At 40.5% G+C, this 18,188-nt stretch overlaps 1 protein-coding gene across 3 annotated transcripts in view; it reads left to right on the top strand.

Annotated features, from left to right (window-relative positions):
- LOC144578128 (uncharacterized) overlaps positions 1–18,188 on the top strand; it is an 80,108-nt gene that overhangs the window by 8,063 nt on the left and 53,857 nt on the right. The window lies entirely within an intron of this gene.

The following is an 18,188-nucleotide window of genomic DNA, read 5'->3' as shown; positions in this document are numbered from 1 at the left end:
TCTGTAAAGTGAGGTTCAGCACCCCAGGGCATGCATGGAAAGAAAATATGAGACCTCCTAATCACATGTATTTTTTTAGACATGGTGTCTTGCTATGTTGCCAAGGGTAGACTCAAACTCGTGGGCTCAAGGTATCCCAGGCTCCTGAGTTGCTAAGTCTACAGGTGCTTGCCACCATGCCCAACTTATATTTAAAAAATATATATCCAGCTGGGTGCAGTGGCTTACGCCTGTAATCCTAACACTTTGGGAGGCTGAGGGGGGCAGATCATGAGGTCAAAAGATCAAGACCATCCTGGCCAATGTGTGAAACATCATCTTACTAGACATACAAAATTTAGCAGGGTGTGGTGGTATGCACCTGTAATCCAAACTACTTGGGAGGCTGAAGCAGGAGAATTGCTTGAACCCAGGAGGTGGAGGTTGCAGTGAGCCGAGATCCTGCCACTGCACCCCAGCCTAAGCAACAGAGCAAGACTCTGTCAAAAAAAAAAAAAGCAAGCACTTATAAAAAAATAAAAACCGACTTAAACGCCTTTTAGTTCACATAACTTTAGTGGTCTTTGATAAATAAAACTTTTTCAACATTTTCTTCAATAATTTAACATTTTAAAGTCATGTTATGTTAAATTAAGTAATCCTAGATTTTTCACTGGAAATTAGGGTTACTAGGAGTTTAAACAGTAGTTAGTATGTATAATTAAAAATACTAAATAGTAGTTAGTATGTATAATTAAAACTACTAAATATAAGAGAAACAATTCTCTTATATGTGTTTTTACACATACATGTGTGTATATGTGTGATATATCTCTAAAATGTGATATATCTCTAAAATTTTGTCTTTACTAAAAATACAAAAATTATCTGGGTGTGGTGGTGGGCTCCTGTAATCCCAGCTACTCAGGAGGGATATATATACGCATACATATTATACATGCATGTGTGTATATATATATATATTCATTTATTCTTTTCTGATCTCCAGTAAATGTTTTAAACTGAATCACACAATGTTATGACATTGTCACTGGCAGCCCATTAAGCACTAATACCCTACTGTATATTGTATGCATGTATGTGTAATATGTATATGTGTGTAATATATATACACGTGTGTGTGTGTGTGTGTGTGTGTGTGTAAAGAGAGAGAGAAAGAAAGGATAGAAGGGTGGGGATGAGGAACTTTTCATTCCCAAGTGGCCATGTGGTCACCATCCATGGTACAGAGCTTCGGCTGTGCTGCACTCAGTTAATGAAGGTAAAAGTTACCAGTGGAATTCAGAGATGGATTCAACTTCTAGAGGATTGTTCACTGGATGCATAAGGAAATTCAAATTAATAAGCAAAAAGTAAAATATTCAATCCCTTGGTTATTGTTATCTATAATAGCTAAAATGAAAGTAAAAGAGAGTGCTGGATTGGGCCTTGAGGTTGGACCAAGCTCAGATGTGGTCTGTCTGAGCTCAGGTCACTTGCCTTAAAGCTACCCTTGGGGACCTGTAGTCCCCAAGAAGGTAGTCAATGTGGGGGAAAGGAAAAACCAAGTTAACTATTGAAACAAGAGGATAGAGTGTGAATAAAGCATTCTGTTTTGTAGATCAGTATCATCAGCTCCCTGAGCAGCCTCTACTAAAGTGGATTGTGAAAGGAACTAATTTCGGGGTAGTATCTGATTTTAAACTCTGCAGAGTAAAAGAGCACATTTGGGTTGATGCAGGACCCACAGCTCAGTATTGAATAATATATAGCAGATGGCTATACATGACCCAGCCACACGGGAAGTTATACCTGAAGGAACAGCCAGCCTGGTGGACTAGATAAAAGCCACTGTAAGATATGTTTACCTAGAGATGGGGGCCTGCCCAACGCCCCATATAAATGCCAAGTGAAGTACCACAAATGTATTAGTTCATTCTTGCATTGCTATAAAGAACTGCTTGAGACTGGATAATTTATAAAGAAAAGAGGTTCAATTGGCTCATAGTTCCAAAAGCTGTGCAGAAAGCACTGCTGAGGAGACCTCAGGAAACTTTCAATCATGGCAGAAGGTGCAGGGGAAGCAGGCATATCTTACTTGACCAGAGCAGGAAGAGGGTGAAGAGAGAGGCTACACACTTTTTTAAAAAATTTTATTTTACTTTAGGTTCTGGGGTATATGTGCAGGTCATGCAGGGTTGTTGCATAGGTGCATATTATATCTGGCATTTCTTCTCATGTTATCCCTCCCCACCCTTCCCACGCCCCTCTGTCCCTTCCCTAGCCCCTCGCCAACTACCTCCAGTGTGTGATGCTCCCCTCCCTGAGTCCATGTGTTCTCATTGTTCAACACCTGCCTATGAGTGAGAACATGCAGTGTTTGGTTTTCTGTTCTTGTGTCAGTTTGCTGAGAATGATAGTTTCCAGATTCATCCAAATCCCTACAAAGGACACAGACTCATTGTTTTTTATGGCTGCATAGTATTCCATGGTATATATGTACCACATTTTCCTTGTCCAATCTATCATTGATGGGCATTTGGGTTGGTTCCAGGCCTTTGCTATTGTAAACAGGCTGCAATGAACATACATGTGCATGTGTCTTTATAGTAGAACGATTTATAGTTCTTGGGGCACATACCCAGTAATGGGATTGCTGTGTCAAATGGAATTTCTATTTCTAGATCTTTGAGGAATTGCCACAGTGTCTTCCACAATGATTGAACTAATTTACACTCCCACCAACTGTGTAAGAGTGTTCCTATTTCTCCACACCCTCTCTAGCATCTGTTATCTCCAGATTTTTTAATGATTGCCATTCTAACTGGCGTGAGATGGTATCTCAATGTGGTTTTGATTTGCATCTCTCTAATGACCAGTGATGATGAGCATTTTTTCATATGTTTCTTGGCCTCATGTATGTATTCTTTTGTGACGTGTCTGTTCATATCCTTTGTCCACTTTTGAATGGGGTTGCTTGTTTTTTTCTTGTATATCTGTTTTAGTTCTTGTAGATTCTGGATATTGGCCCTTTGTCAGATGGGTAGACCGCAAACATTTTTCCCCCTCTGTTTGTTGCTGATTTGCTCTAATGATGGTTTCTTTTGCTGTACAGAAGCTCTAAATTTTAATTAGATCCCATTTATCTATCTTGGCTTTTGTTGCCATTGCTTTTGGTGTTTTAGTCATGAAGTCCTTGCCTATGCCTATGTCCTGGATGGTTTTGCCTACATTTTCTTCCAGTGTTTTTATGATGCTAGGTTTTAAGTTTAAATCTGTAATCCATCTGGAGTTAATTTTAGTGTAAGATGACAGGAAGGGGTCCAGTTTCTGCTTTCTGCACATTGTTAGCCAGTTTTTCCAACACCATTTATTAAACATGGAGTCCTTTACCTATTGCTTATTTTTGTCAGGTTTGTCAAAGATCAGATGGTTGTAGATGTGTGGCATTGCTTCTGAGGCCTCTGTTCTGTTCCATTGGTCTATGTCTGTGTTTTGGTACCAGTACCATGCTGTTTTGATTACTGTAGCCTTGTAGTATAGTTTGAAGTCTGGCAGTGTGATGCATCCAGCTTTGTTCTTTTTGCTTAGGATTGTTTTGGCTATGCAGTCTCTCTTGCTATTTCATATGAAGTTTAAAGTGGTTTTTCCCACTTCTGTGAAGAAGGTCATAGGTAGCACGATGGGGATAGCATTGAATCTATAAATTTACTTTGGGCAGTATGGCCATTTTCACAATATTGATTCTTCCTAACCATGAGCATGGAATGTTTTTCCATCTGTTTGTGTCTTCTATTTCCTTCAGCAGTGGTTTGTAGTTCCCCTGAAGAGGTCCTTTACATCCTTTGTTAGTTGTATTCCAAGGGTTTTTATTCTCTTTGTAGCAATTGTGAATGGGAGTCAGCTCTTGATTTGGTTCTCTGTTTGTCTGTTATTGGTATATAGGAATGCTTGTGATTTCTGCACATTGATTTTGTATCCTGAGACTTTGCTGAAGCTTCTTATCAGTTTGAGAAGATTTTGGGCTGAGACAATGGGGTCTTCTAAATATACAATCATGTTGTCTGCAAATAGAGACAGTTTGACTTCCTCCTTTCTTAAATGAATGCGCTTTATTTCTTTTTCTTGCCTGATTGCTCTGGCTAGAACTTCCAATACTATATTGAATAGGAGTGGTGAGAGAGGGCATCCCTGTCTAGTGCCTGATTTCAAAGGGAATTCTTCCAGCTTTTGCCCGTTCAGTATGATAATGGCTGTAGGTTTGTCATATATGGCTTTTATCATTTTATGATACATTTCATCAATACCTAGTTTATTAAGAGTTTTTAGTATGAAGGGCTGTTGAATTTTGTTGAAGGCCTTCTCTGCATCCGTTGAGATAATCATGTGTTTTTGTATTTGGTTCCATTTGTGTGATGGATTACATTTAAGGACTTGCACATGTTGAACCAGCCTTGCATCTCCAGGATGAAGCCTACTTGATCATGTTGAATAAGCTTTTCAATGTGCTGTTGCATTCGGTTTGCCAGTATTTTATTCAAGATTTTTGCATCGATGCTCATCATGGATATTGGCCTGAAATTTTCTTTTTTTTTTTGTTGAGTCTCTGCCTGGTTTTGGTATCATGATGATGTTGGTCTCATCAAATGAGTTAGGGAGGATTCCATCTTTTTGTATTGTTTTATATAGTTTCAAAAGGAATGGAACCAGCTCCTCTTTGTACATCTGGTAGAATTTGGCTGTGATCCCGTCTGGACCTGACGGGAAGGGCTGAAGTTGAGGCTATTAATTGCTGCCTCAACTTCAGCCCTTGTTATCGGTCTATTCAGGGTTTCAACTTCCTTCTGGTTTAGTCTTGGTAGAGTACTAGTGTCCAGGAATTTATCCACTTCTTCCTGGTTTACTGGTTTATGTGCCTAGAGCTGTTTATAGTAATCTCTGATGATAGTTTGTATTTCTGTGGGATCAGTGGTGATACCCCCTTTATCTTTTTTTATTGCATCTATTTGATTTTTTCTCTTTTTTTTTATTAGTCTGGCTAGTGGTCTATCTATTTTGTTGATCTTTTCAAAAAACCAGCTCCTGGATTTATGGATTTTTGGAAGGGTTTTTTTGTGTCTCTGTCTCCTTCAGTTCTGCTCTGATCTTAGTTATTTCTTGTCTTCTGCTAGCTTTTGAGTTTTTTTGATCTTGCTCCACTAGCTCTTTCATTTTGATGATAGGGTGTCAATTTTAGATCTCTCCTTGTTTCTCATGTGGGCATTTATTGCTATAAATTTCCCTCTATAGAATGCTTTAAAGGAGTCACAGAGATTCTGGTAGGTTGTGTCTTCATTCTGATTGGTTTCAAAGAACATCTTTATGTCTGCCTTCATTTCATTGTTTATCCAGTTTACACTCAGAAGCAAGTTGTTCAGTTTCCAAGTGGTTGTGTGGATTTGAGTGTGTTTCTTAATCCTGAGTTCTAATCTGATTGCTCTGTGGTCTGATAGACTGTTTGTTACGATTTCCATTCTTTTGCATTTGCTGAGGAGTGATTTGCTTCCAATGATGTGGTCAATTTTGGAGTAAGTGGAATGTGGTGCTGAGAAAAATGTATATTCTGTGGATTTGGGGTAGAGTGTTCTGCATATGTCTGTTAGGTCCACTTGGTCCAGCTCTGCATTCAAGTCCTGGATGTCCTTGTTAATTTTCTGTCTCATTGATCTGTCTAATATTGACAGTAGCATGTTAAAGTCTCCCACTATTATTGTGTGGGAGTCTAAATATTGTTTTAGATAGTTAAGAACTTGCTTTATATATCTGGGTGCTCCTGTGTTGGGTGCGTATATATTTAGGATAGTTAGCTCTTCTTGTTGGCTTGATCCTTTTACCATTATGTAATGCCCTTCTTTGTCTCTTTTGATCTTTGTTGGTTTGAAGTCTGTTTTATCAGAGACTAGGATTGCAACCCCTGCTTGTTTTGTTCTCCATTTGCTTGGTAAATCTTCTTCCATCCCTTTATTTTGAGTCTATATGTGTCTTTGTATGTGAGATGGGTTTCCTGAATATGGCACACTGATGGGTCTTGACTTTTTATCCAGTTTGCCCCTCTATGTCTTTTGAGTGGGGCATTTAGGCCATTTACATTCAATGTTAATATTGTTATATGTGAATTTGATCCTTCCATTTTGTTACTGGCTGGTTTTGTTGCCTGTTAGCTGACTCATTTTCTTCATTGCATTTTTGGTCTTTGCCATTTGGTGTGCTTTTGCAGTGGCTGGTACTTGTTCCTTTCTGTGCTTGGTGTTTCTTTCAGGAGCTCTTGTAGGGCAGGTCTGGTGGTGATAAAAATCTCTCAGTAATTGCTTTTCTGTAAAGGATTTTATTTCTCCTTCACTTATGAAGCTTAGTTTGGGTGGATATAAGATTCTGCATTGAAAGTTATTTTCTTTAAGGATGTTGAATATCAGCCCCCACTCTTTTCTGGCTTTTGGGCATCTGTCAGGAGATCTGCTCTGAGCCTGATTGGCTTCCCTTTGTCAGTGACCTGACCTTTCTCTCTGGCTGCCCTTAGCATTTTTCCTTCATTTCAACCCTGGTGAATCTGATGATTATGTGCCTTGGGGTTGCTCTTCCTGAGGAATATCTTTGTGGTATTCTCTGTATTTCCTGGATTTGAATGTTGGACTGCCTTGCTAAGCTTGGGAAGTTCTCCTGAATAATATCCTGGAGTATGTTTTCCAGCTTGGATTCATTCTCCTTGTCATATTCAAATATACTGATCAAGCGAAGATTAGGTCTTTTCACATAATCCCATATTTCTTGGAGGCTTTGTTCATTTCTTTTCACTCTTTTTTCTCTTATCTTGCCTTCTCTGTTTATTTCATTGAGTTGATCTTCAATCTCTGATATCCTCTCTTCTGCTTGATTGATTTAGGTATTTGCTTCACGTAGTTCTTGTGCTGTGTTTTTTCAGCTCCAACAAGTTGTTTATGTTCTTCTCTAAGCTGGTTATTCTAGTTAGCATTTCGTCTAACCATTTTTCAAGATATTTTATTTCTTTGCATTGAATTAGAATGTGTTCCTTTAGCTCAGAAAAGTTTGTTATTATCCACCTTCTGAAGCCTGATTCTGTCAATTCATCACACTCTTTCTCAGTCATGTTGTGTCCCTGTGTTGTTGAGGAGTTGTGATCCCTTAAAGGAGAAGAGGTGTTCTGGTCTTTGATGGTTTCATCTTTTTTGCACTGGTTTTTTCCCCATCTGCATGGATTTTCCTCGCTGTGATCTCAGGGAGCTGCTAGATGAGGTCTCTTGTCTGCCTCTCGAGGTGCTACTTGGTTTCTATGAACTCCTTCAGGTTGCTAGGTAGGCTTCTTTATTTACACTGGGAGATTAGGCCCACCTCTTCCGCTGACCTGGAGGAGCTGCTGGGTGGGCAAGAATGCTGTCCCATTGCTGAGACTTTGCTGAAGTTGCTTATCAGTTTCAGGAGTTTTTGGGCTGAGGCGATGGGGTCTTCTAGGTATATTATCATGTCGTCTGCAAATAGAGACAATTTGGCTTCCACCTTTCCTATTTGAATATCCTTTATTTCTTTTTCTTGCCTGATTGCTGTGGCTAGAACTTCTAGTACTATATTGAATAGGAGTGGTGACAGAGGGCATCCTTGTCTAATGCCGAATTTCAAAGGGAATGCTTCCAGTTTTTGCCCATTCAGTATGATATTGGCTGTTGGTTTGTCATAAAGAGCTTTTATTACTTTGAGATACGTTCCGTTGATACCGAGTTTATTGAGGGTTTTTAGCATAAAGGGCTGTTGAATTTTGTCAAATGCCTTCTCTGCATCAATTGAGATAATCATGTGGTTTTTGTTTTTGGTTCTGTTTATGTGGTGAATTACGTTTATAGACTTGCGTATGTTGAACCAGCCTTGCATCCCTGGGATGAATCCTACTTGATCATGAAGAATAAGTTTTTTGATTTGCTGTTGCAATCGGCTTGCCAATATTTTATTGAAGATTTTTGCATCTATGTTCATCATGGATATTGGCCTGAAGTTTTCTTTTCTTGTTGGGTCTCTGCCGGGTTTTGGTATCAGGATGATATTGGTCTCGTAGAATGATTTGGGTAGGATTCCTTCTTTTTGGATTATTTGGAATAGTTTCAGAAGAAATGGTACCAGCTCCTCTTTGTGTGTCTGGTAGAATTCGGCTGTGAACCCGTCTGGACCTGGGCTTTTTTTGTGTGGTAGGCTCTTAATTGCTGCCTCGACTTCTGCCCTTGTTATTGGTCTATTCATAGTTTCAGCTTCCTCCTGGTTTAGGCTTTGGAGGACACAGGAGTCCAGGAATTTATCCATTTCTTCCAGGTTTACTAGTTTATGTGCATAGAGTTGTTTGTAATATTCTCTGATGATGGTTTGAATTTCTGTGGAATCTGTGGTGATTTCCCCTTTATCATTTTTTATTGCATCTATTTGGTTGTTCTCTCTTTTCTTTTTAATCAATTTGGCTAGTGGTCTGTCTATTTTGTTGATCTTTTCAAAAAACCAGCTCTTGGATTTATTGATTTTTTGGAGGGTTTTTCATGTCTCAATCTCCTCAATGTGCAAAAATCACAAGCCTTCCTCTACACCAATAACAGACTTAAAGAGAGCCAAATCAAGAATGAACTGCCATTCACAATTGCTACAAAAAGAATAAAATACCTTGGAATACAACTCACAAGGAATGTAAGGGACCTCTTCAGGGAAAACTACAAACCACTGCTCAACGAAATCAGAGAGGACACAAACAGATGGAGAAACATTCCATGTTCATGGTTAGGAAGAATTAATATCGTGAAAATGGCTATATTGCCCAAAGTAATTTACAGAATCAATGCTATCCCCATCAAGCTACCATTGACTTTCTTCACAGAACTGGAAAAAACCACCTTGAATTTCATATGGAACCAAAAGAGAGCCCGCATAGCCAAGTCAATTCTAAGCAAAAAGAACACAGCGGGGGGCATCACACTACTGGATTTCAAACTATACTATAAGGCTACAGTAATCAAAACAGCGTGGTACTGGTACCAAAACAGAGATATAGATCAATGGAACAGAACAGAGGCATCAGAGGCAACACAACATAGCTACAACCATACAATCTTTGATAAACCTGACAAAAACAAGCAATGGGGCAAGGACTCCCTGTTCAACAAATGGTGTTGGGAAAACTAGCTAGCCATGTGTAGAAAGCAGAAACTGGACCCCTTCCTGACACCTTACACCAAAATTAACTCCAGATGGATTAAAGACTTAAACATAAGACCTGGCACCATAAAAACCCTAGAAGGAAATCTAGGCAAAACCATCCAGGACATAGGAGTAGGCAAGGACTTCATGAACAAAACACCAAAAGCATTGGCAACAAAAGCCAAAATAGACAAATGGGACCTAATGAAACTCCACAGCTTCTGCACAGCAAAAGAAACAGTTTCTAGTGTGAATCGGCAACCAACAGAATGGGAAAAAAATTTTTGCAGTTTACCCATCTGACAAAGGGCTGATATCCAGAATATACAAAGAACTCAAACAGATTTACAGGAAAAAAACAAGCCCATTCAAAAGTGGTCAAAGGATATGAAAAGACACTTTACGAAAGAAGACATGTATGAGGCCAACAATCATATGAAAAAATGCTCATCGTCACTGGTCATCAGAGAGTTGCAAATCAAAACCACACTGAGATACCATCTCACGCCAGTTAGAATGGCGATCATTAAAAAATCTGGAGACAACAGATGCTGGAGAGGATGTGGAGAAAAAGGAACACTTTTACACTGTTGGTGGGAGTGTAAATTAGTTCAACCATTGTGGAAGACAGTGTGGCGATTCCTCAAGGCCTTAGAAATAGAAATCCCATTTGACCCAGCAATCCCATTACTTGGTATATATCCAAAGGACTATAAATCGTTCTACTACAAGGACACATGCACACAAATGTTCATTGCAGCACTGTTTACAATAGCAAAGACCTGGAATCAACCCAAATGCCCATCGATGATAGACTGGATTGGGAAAATGTGGCACATATACACCATGGAATATTATGCAGAAATCAGAAATGATGAGTTCGTGTCGTTTATAGGGACATGGATCAATCTGGAGAACATCATTCTCAGCAAACTGACACAAGAACAGAAAATGAAACACCGCATATTCTCACTCATAGGCGGGTGATGAAAAATGAGAACACATGGACACAGAGAGGGCAGTACTAAACACTGGGGTCTATTGGGGGAAAAGGGGAGGGCCAGCGGGAGGGGGAGGTGGGGAGGGATTGCCAGGGGAGAAATACCAAATGTGGGTGAAGGGGAGAAAGGAAGCAAAACACACTGCCCTGTGTGTACCTATGCAACTGTATTGCATACTCTGCACATGTACCCCACAACCTAAAATGCAATAAAAAACAAAAGAAAAAAAAAAAAAAAAAGAATGCTGTCCCATTGCTATGTAAGATTCCTGTGTTCTTGTTAAAACCTGAGGCCTACTCCCTCCCCTTTAATAGTGGGCTATGTCTTTCCTCCACAGGGCTGGATCATTCAGGGTTCAGCTCAGATTGTGGCACTGGCTGCACAACCCGCTGGAGTTAGTGCTTCAGCCCTCTGGGGTTTTGGGCGGAGGGTAGGGACCCACCCAGCCGCAGTGCCTTTCTACCCATTTTCAGCTCCCTCTCTCTGGTCATGGGGAGGGGCTAGCCCAGCTGCTCCATCTTTCCTGCTGCCTTCAGCTGCCTCTTTCTCCGGGCAGGGGAACGGGGCAGTAGCTTGTCTGCAGGCTCTCCCAGCCGGTTTATGGGCTTATGCATTTGCTTAGATCTGTGCGCCAATCTGGGACACCATCCTGGATTATTGTTCAACTCTGCGCTTGCTATTCCTGGCACTTGACTGGCTAAGGTCCCCTGTTCTGTGTATTGCTGAGGTTTTGGAGAAAGCACTGTATCTGGACTGGATTGCTAGAAGGGGAGCCTCCAACTTACTGGTTAGATGCACTTTCTGGGTGAAGTGGCACCCCTCCCCGCCTCGGTCTGCCCTGCCTGGGTTTTGCTCACTCTCAGACAAAACCTGTTGAAATGCACCCAGTACCTCGGTTGGAGGTAGGAGATCTCTGGATTTCTTATTTCTCTGGCTGGGTGTTGTGTGCTGGAGTTGTGTCTATTCAGCCCTCTTAAGTCCTCAGTGCTACACACTTTTAAACAACCAGATCTTGTGAGAACTCACTCACTATCATGAGAACAGCAAGGGGGTGTCTGCCCGCATGACCCAATCACCTCACCAGGCCCCTACTCCAACATTGGGGATCGCAATTCTACATGAGATTTGGGTGGAGACCACATCACCAGATGTGGCAGCTGATGCATTTCATATACAAACCATGTGGGACTGGCTTTGTGATGACAGAGATATTCACCCATTCAAAATGTCCTTTACCCAGGTTATGACAAATACTGTGGCTTAAGGGACCCCTTCTACATGGGCATCCCATGTGATGCCATTGCTTCTGCAGATCCAATAACAGTTTGGTTTCAGGAACCTTATCAAATGTGCTATCACCACTTTCTCTCATGGGTCCTATAGATGGCAATAAAAACATTCAATTAATAAGAAAATGGTGAAGAATAGAGGGAAGAGTCAAAAGAATCATCCCACAAAGGTGAGAATCTTTGAAGAGTTACTAAGCAATAAGGTGAATAAAAAAAACATTGAATTGGATGTGGTGGCTCACACCTGTAATACCAGCACTCTGGGAGGCCAAGGCAGAGCCCAAGAGTTTAAGACCAGTCTGGACAACATGGTGAAACCCCACCTCTACTGAAAATGCAAAGTCATGGTGGCACGTGCCTGTTGTCACAGCTACTCAGGAGACTGAGGCATGAAAATCGCTTGAACCTGGGAGGCGGAGGTTGCAGTGAGCCAAGATTGTGCCACTGGATTCCAGCCTGAGCAACACAGCAAGACTCTGCCTTAAAAAAGAAAAAAAGGGGAAAAAAAACACTGATGGGGTGAAACTAAGAGACAAAAAGTCATGGGACTCTTTCCAGCAGAGTGGAAATATTTAGCTGGTTATTAAGAAATGAAATGAGTAAAATAGAAATTGATGAGGTTAAAACAAGGATTTTAATACAACACTATCAAAAGTTGAGTGAATCAGAGGGAGCCCCAAATTAGTTTTCTATATGTACTCCAGACCAGAAAAAAATATTGGAAGGCAAAGGTTACAATGAGAAAGCTGACCAATTGCTTGGGGCAATGTTGAAGTGAGTAACTCAAAGTAAATATGGGCCAAAAGGTTCCATCCTCTGCTGGGATCCCAAATCCTTTTTCACAAGAGAGGATAAAATGGCCTGGAGGTAGAAATATGAAGTTTCTGGGACCAGAACAGAAAATGTAAAGGTTGACAGCATTATGAAAGTTGAAAAGTTTAAAAAAGCTTTATGTAAAGTAGTTGTGTATCTTTTACCTAAATGTTTTATGAAAATGGATCTAATACTTGACTGGGGAATGTTTTCTTTACCTAGTACTTCAAAACAGAAGCATGTATGTCTGCTCTTTGAGCAATATTAATTGGACATGCTAAATGGGAACCGGTAAATTTGTCCCAGCCCACAGAGTATAGAGTAGAAGCTAGAGTGCTGGTAAGGACAAATTCTCCACTTGATGGCCCTTAGTGAAACATTTACTGTGACTTATGGGGTAATGTCAGAGAACCACTCTAATGGGGATAGCAGTGCACAAAAGAGTTCCATGATAAAGATGAAATGGTTTATATAAGATTTTGCTACCTAAGTCGTGCAGAGATACTCATGAGCAGGGAGCATCTTTTTCCCCTAGGACTAACTCTGCAGTTAACAAGAACTAACTACTCTGCAGTTAGTCCTAGGGGAAAAAGAGGCTCTTTGTCAGTCAGGTGATAAACAGCTCTCATCTGACCGACAAATAGCTACTTGGTTTGTAGATGGCAGTTCTAAAGTGAAAACAAAAATCTTGTTTGGAAGCCTGCTACTCTGATTGAAGAAGAGTCAAGAAAACCTTTTCCTGCCAGTTGCAGTGGCTCACACCTGTAATCCCAGCATACTGGGAGGCTGAGGTGGGCAGATCACCTGAGGTCAGGAGTTTGAGATCAGCCTGGCCAACATGGTGAAACCCTATCTTTACTAAAAATACAAAAATTAGCCAGGCATGGTGGCGCACACCTGTAATCCCAGCTACTCCAGAGGCTGAGGCTGGAGAATCACTTGGACCTGGGAGGTGGAGGTTGCAGTGAGCAGATACAGCACCACTGCACACCAGCCTATGCAACAAGAGCAAGATTCCATCTCAAAAAAAAAAAAGAAAGAAAACCTTTTTCTTTTAAGCTGTTTATAGTTTAAAACTATTTTATACCCAAATTATTTTCTGGCTATAAGAAGTCCCTAAAGGAGAATTGAGTTTTAATTTTCTTCATGTGGTGGCTCTCTAATGGAATAGATCCTTTTTGTTATTGTTCTGACATACAAATTCTCTTTAGATTGTAATCATTGTGTGCATCATATTTTTGCTATTCCAATTATTAATGTTTTGTATCTCATTGTTTTACTTAAACTGAATCTATGGTATTTCAAAGATAAGAGATGATTCAACAGAGCCTGTGAATCTCCTTCATTTGCACTCCCACTGGGCCTGATCTGTTTCCATTACCAGGATACTGCTGCTAAAGCTGTACCATATTAACCACTCTCTAAAAGCTCAGGGACCATCACAGAAGAGGAGGGTACATTACTCCTCAGCTTGCAGACTGCCTATTGTGGGACCCTGTGATCATGTTAGTCAAAACTTAATATATATCTACCCTATTAGTTCTGTCCCTCTAGAGAACCCTGACTAATACAGGATATATCTTCCTAGTGACAGGATGCTCCTGTGCCCTCTTCAATGCATTCCTTTTCTCAGGACCACAGTCCCATGTTTGCTGAATTCCAAAAGTTGCTGGTTAAGCAAGGAATTCCAGCCAAAGGAGATAGCTAGACTTGAAGCATTTTTCAGACAACTCATGGAAAGGCCTGAGGAAATATTCCTGACCTATAAAAGAACACTTTTCTTGTACTAGACACTGTCAGAATTTGCTTTGCTGAACTTGCTTAAACATTTTTATATTACTTTTGAAATAATTTTAGATTTATAAAAAAGGTGTAAAGATAATCTAGAAAGTTCCTATATACCCTTTACCCAGCTTCCCCTAACGTCTACATCTTACACAGTCATGGTGCAGTTGTTGAAACTAAGAAATTAACATTGGTGTAATACAAGTAACTATGGACTTTATTCAGATTTTGTCAGTTTTTTCACTGATGTCCTTTTTCTGTTTCAGGATCCAATTTTAAATCCAACAGTACATTTAGTCATCATGTTTCCCTAATCCCTTCTAATCTTTGATGATTTCTCAATGTCTCCTTGTTTTTCATGGCTTTGACAGTTTTGAGGAGTTCTGGCCAGATATTTTGTAGAATGTCCTTCAGTTTTGGGTTTTTCTGATGTTTTTCCCATGATTATATTAGAGTTATGAGTTTTGGGGAAAATTGCCACAAACATGAAGTGCCTTTTTTATTACATGATATCATATCAGGGAGTACATGCTATCAACATGAATTATCACTGATGATGTTAATCTTATCTATTTGGTTCATGTCATATCTGCCAGTTTCTTTCACTGCAACGTTTCTATTTTTTTTCTCCCATATTCTGTTCTTTAGAAGGAGTCTAAGTTCAGTCCACACTTAAGGTGGGGGAGATTAGCACTACCTTCTAGAGGAATAAATATCTACAAACACAGTTTAAAATTCTTCTGTACAGATAATTTTCTCCTTTTCCTGCACTTGCCTATATATTTATTATTTATTTACACTGATATAGGCTCATGTATATATTTTTTATTCTTTGGTCTATAATAGAATACATCATTATATTGTTGTTTAAATTGCCAAGCTTTGGCCATTGAGAACTCTTTCAGGCTATCTCCTGTGTCTTTTTATGGGAGAATTATATTTAGAAACAATTCCCCAAAACTCATGAGGATTCTGGTATGTGAGGGGAGTCCTGGAACCAACGCACTGTGTATACTGATGGTCAACTACATGTACACACACACACACACACACACACACACACACACTCCCATTGGTTCTGTTTCTCTAGGGAACTCTGACTAATGCATACATCAAACTGTAGCAGATGCACAGAACGGAATCCAAGTTTGCTGAATAGGAACAGCTCTGGAGTGCAGTCCAGCAAGAACAATGCAGAGGGTGAGTGGTCACCACATTTCCAAACAACTTTTTACTGCCCACAGACCAGGAGATTCCTGAGCTGAAAAGCACCATGAGTTTCCAGCATGGCTGTTTCAGCCAGCACAGCAGGTCTCCACAAAAAACTCACCCAAATCTGGGCAGCCATTTCAACAGGTGCCTGGAACACCTGGGAGACAGAGCCAGCCATTCAACTGAAAAAAAGGGGGCTGAAACAGGGAGCCAGGTGATCTGGCTTAGCAGATACCACACCCACAAAGACCAGTAATCTGAAATTCTCTGGAGTGAGAGTTTTGCAGCAAGGGCAGCTGGAACTGCAACAGTTGAGCTCTGTGGGTGGAAGGGCATCCACCATTACCAAGGCATTCCACCACTACTAAGGCAGTCTGCCATTACTGAGGCAGTTGCCATGACCAAGGCAGTCCACCAATACTGAGACAGTCTGCAATTACTGAGGCAATCCACCATTACTGAGGCAGTCCACCATTACTGAGGCAGTCCAAAATTACTGAGGCAGACCACCATTACTGAGGCAGTTCTAACTATGCTTCTGTAAACAAAATCACAAGCAAGTTCACATAGCAGCTGGGCAGAGCCCATGGCAGCTCAGCAATGCCTCTGCTGGCAGACTGTGACTAGGCTACCTCCTCACTGGACAGGGCATCTCTGGAAAAAGGCAGTAGCATGTCAGGAACTTATAAATAAAGCCCCACCTTCCCAGGACAGAGCATCTGGGAAAAAAGGTCGTTCTGAGTTCCACTGCAGCAGACTTAAACATACCTACCCAGCAGCTCCGAATGGAACAATGGCGCTCCCAGCTTAGCACTTAAACTCCTATAGGGGACAGACTCTCTCCTCAAACATGTCCCCAACCCCTGTGTATCCAAAGAGACACCTCATAAAGAAGACCCCAGGCTGACATCTGATGGGTGTCCTCCTGGGAGAAAGATAACAAAAGAAGAAACTGGCAGCAACCTCTACTGTTCTGCAGCCACTGCAGGTGATTGCCAGGCAAGAAGGGTCTGGAGTGGACCTCCAGCAGTCCTACAGCAGAGGGGCCTGACTGTTAGAAGGAAAACTAAAAAAACAGAAAGAAATAACTTCAACGTCAACAAAAAGGACATCCACTCAGAGACCCCATCTGAAAGTCACCAACTACAAAGACTACAGGTAAATAAATCCACAAAGATGGGAAGAAACCAGTGAAAAAAGGATGAAAACATCCAAAACCAGATTGCCTCTCCTCCTCCAAGGGAGCACAGCTCCTCAACAGGAAGGGAACAAAGCTGGATGGAGAATGAGTCTTTCTGAAACAGGCTTCAGAAAGTGGGTAATAACAAACTTCTCTGAGCTAAAAGAACGTGTTCCAACCCACTGCAAAGAAACTAAGAACATTGAAAAAAGGTTTGAGGAAAAGCTAATGAGAATAAAGAGCTTAGAGAATAATATAAATGACTTGATGGAGCTGAAAAACACAACATGAGAACTTCATGAAGCATACACAAGTTTCAGTAGCTGAATTGACCAAGCAGAAGAAAGGATACCAGAGACTGAATATCAATTCAATGAAATAAAATGAGAAGGCAAGATCAGAGAAAAAAAGGGTGAAAAGAAATGAACGAAACCTGCAACAAATATGGGATTATGTGAAAAGACCTAATCTGTGTTTGATAGGTGTACCTGAATGTCATGGAGAGAGTGAATCCAAGTTGAAAGACACTCTTCAGGATATTATCCAGGAGAACTTCCCCAACCTAGCAAGGCAGGCCAACATTCAAGTCCAGGAAATACAGGGAGCACCACAAAGATATTCCTCAAGAAGAACAACCCCAAGGCACATGATCATCAGATTCACCAGAGTTGAAATGAAGGAAAAAATGCTAAGGGCAGCCAGAGAGAATTATTGGGTTACCTACAAAGGGAAGCCCATCAGACTCACAGCAAATCTCTTGGCAGAAGCCCTACAAGCCAGAAGAGAGTGGGGGCCAATATTCAACATCCTTAAACAAAAGAACTTTCAATCTAGAATTTCATACCCAGCCAAACTAAGCTTCATAAGCGAAGGAGAAAGAAAATCCTTTATGTACAAGCAATTGCTGAGAGATTTCATCACCACCAGTCCTGCTTTACAAGAGTTCCAGAAAGAAGCACCAAGCAAGGAAAGGAACAACCAGTACCAGTAACTCCAAAAACATACCAAATGGTAAAGAGCATCGACACAATTAAGAAACCGCATCAACTAACGGGCAAAACATCCAGCTAGCATCAAAACAACGGGATCAAATTCACACATAACAATATTAACCTTAAATGTAAATGGGCTAAATATGCCAATCAAAAGACACAAGACTGACAAATTGGATAAAAAGTCAAAACCCATTGGTGTGCTGTATCTAGGAAACCCATATCAAGTGCAGGGAAACATATAGGTTCAAAATAAAGAGATGGAGGAAGATTTATCTAGCAAATGGAGAGCAAAAAAAAAAAAGCAAGAGTTGCCATCCTTGTCTCTGATAAAATGGACTTTAAACCAACAAAGATCAAAAGAGACAAAGAAGGGCATTACATAATGGTAAAAGGATCAATGCATCTAGAATAACTAATGATCCTCAATATATATGCATGCAATACAGGAGCACCCAGGTACATAAAGCAAGTTCTTAATGACCTACAAAGAGACTTAGACTCCCAAGAAATAATAGTGGGAGACTTTTACACTCCACTGTCAATATTAGACAAATCAACGAGACAGAAAATTAACCAGGATATCCAGGACTTGAACTCAGATCTGAACCAAGGAGACCTAATAGGCATCTATAAAACTCTCCACCTTAAATCCACAGAATATATATTCTTCTGAGCACCACATCACTTACTCTAAAGCTGACCACATAATTGG

This window comes from Callithrix jacchus, chromosome 10 (genome assembly GCF_049354715.1).
Source record: "Callithrix jacchus isolate 240 chromosome 10, calJac240_pri, whole genome shotgun sequence".
NCBI lineage: Eukaryota > Metazoa > Chordata > Mammalia > Primates > Cebidae > Callithrix > Callithrix jacchus.
Note: the sequence above shows the minus strand (reverse complement) of the source record. Positions and strands in the feature narration are given on the sequence as shown.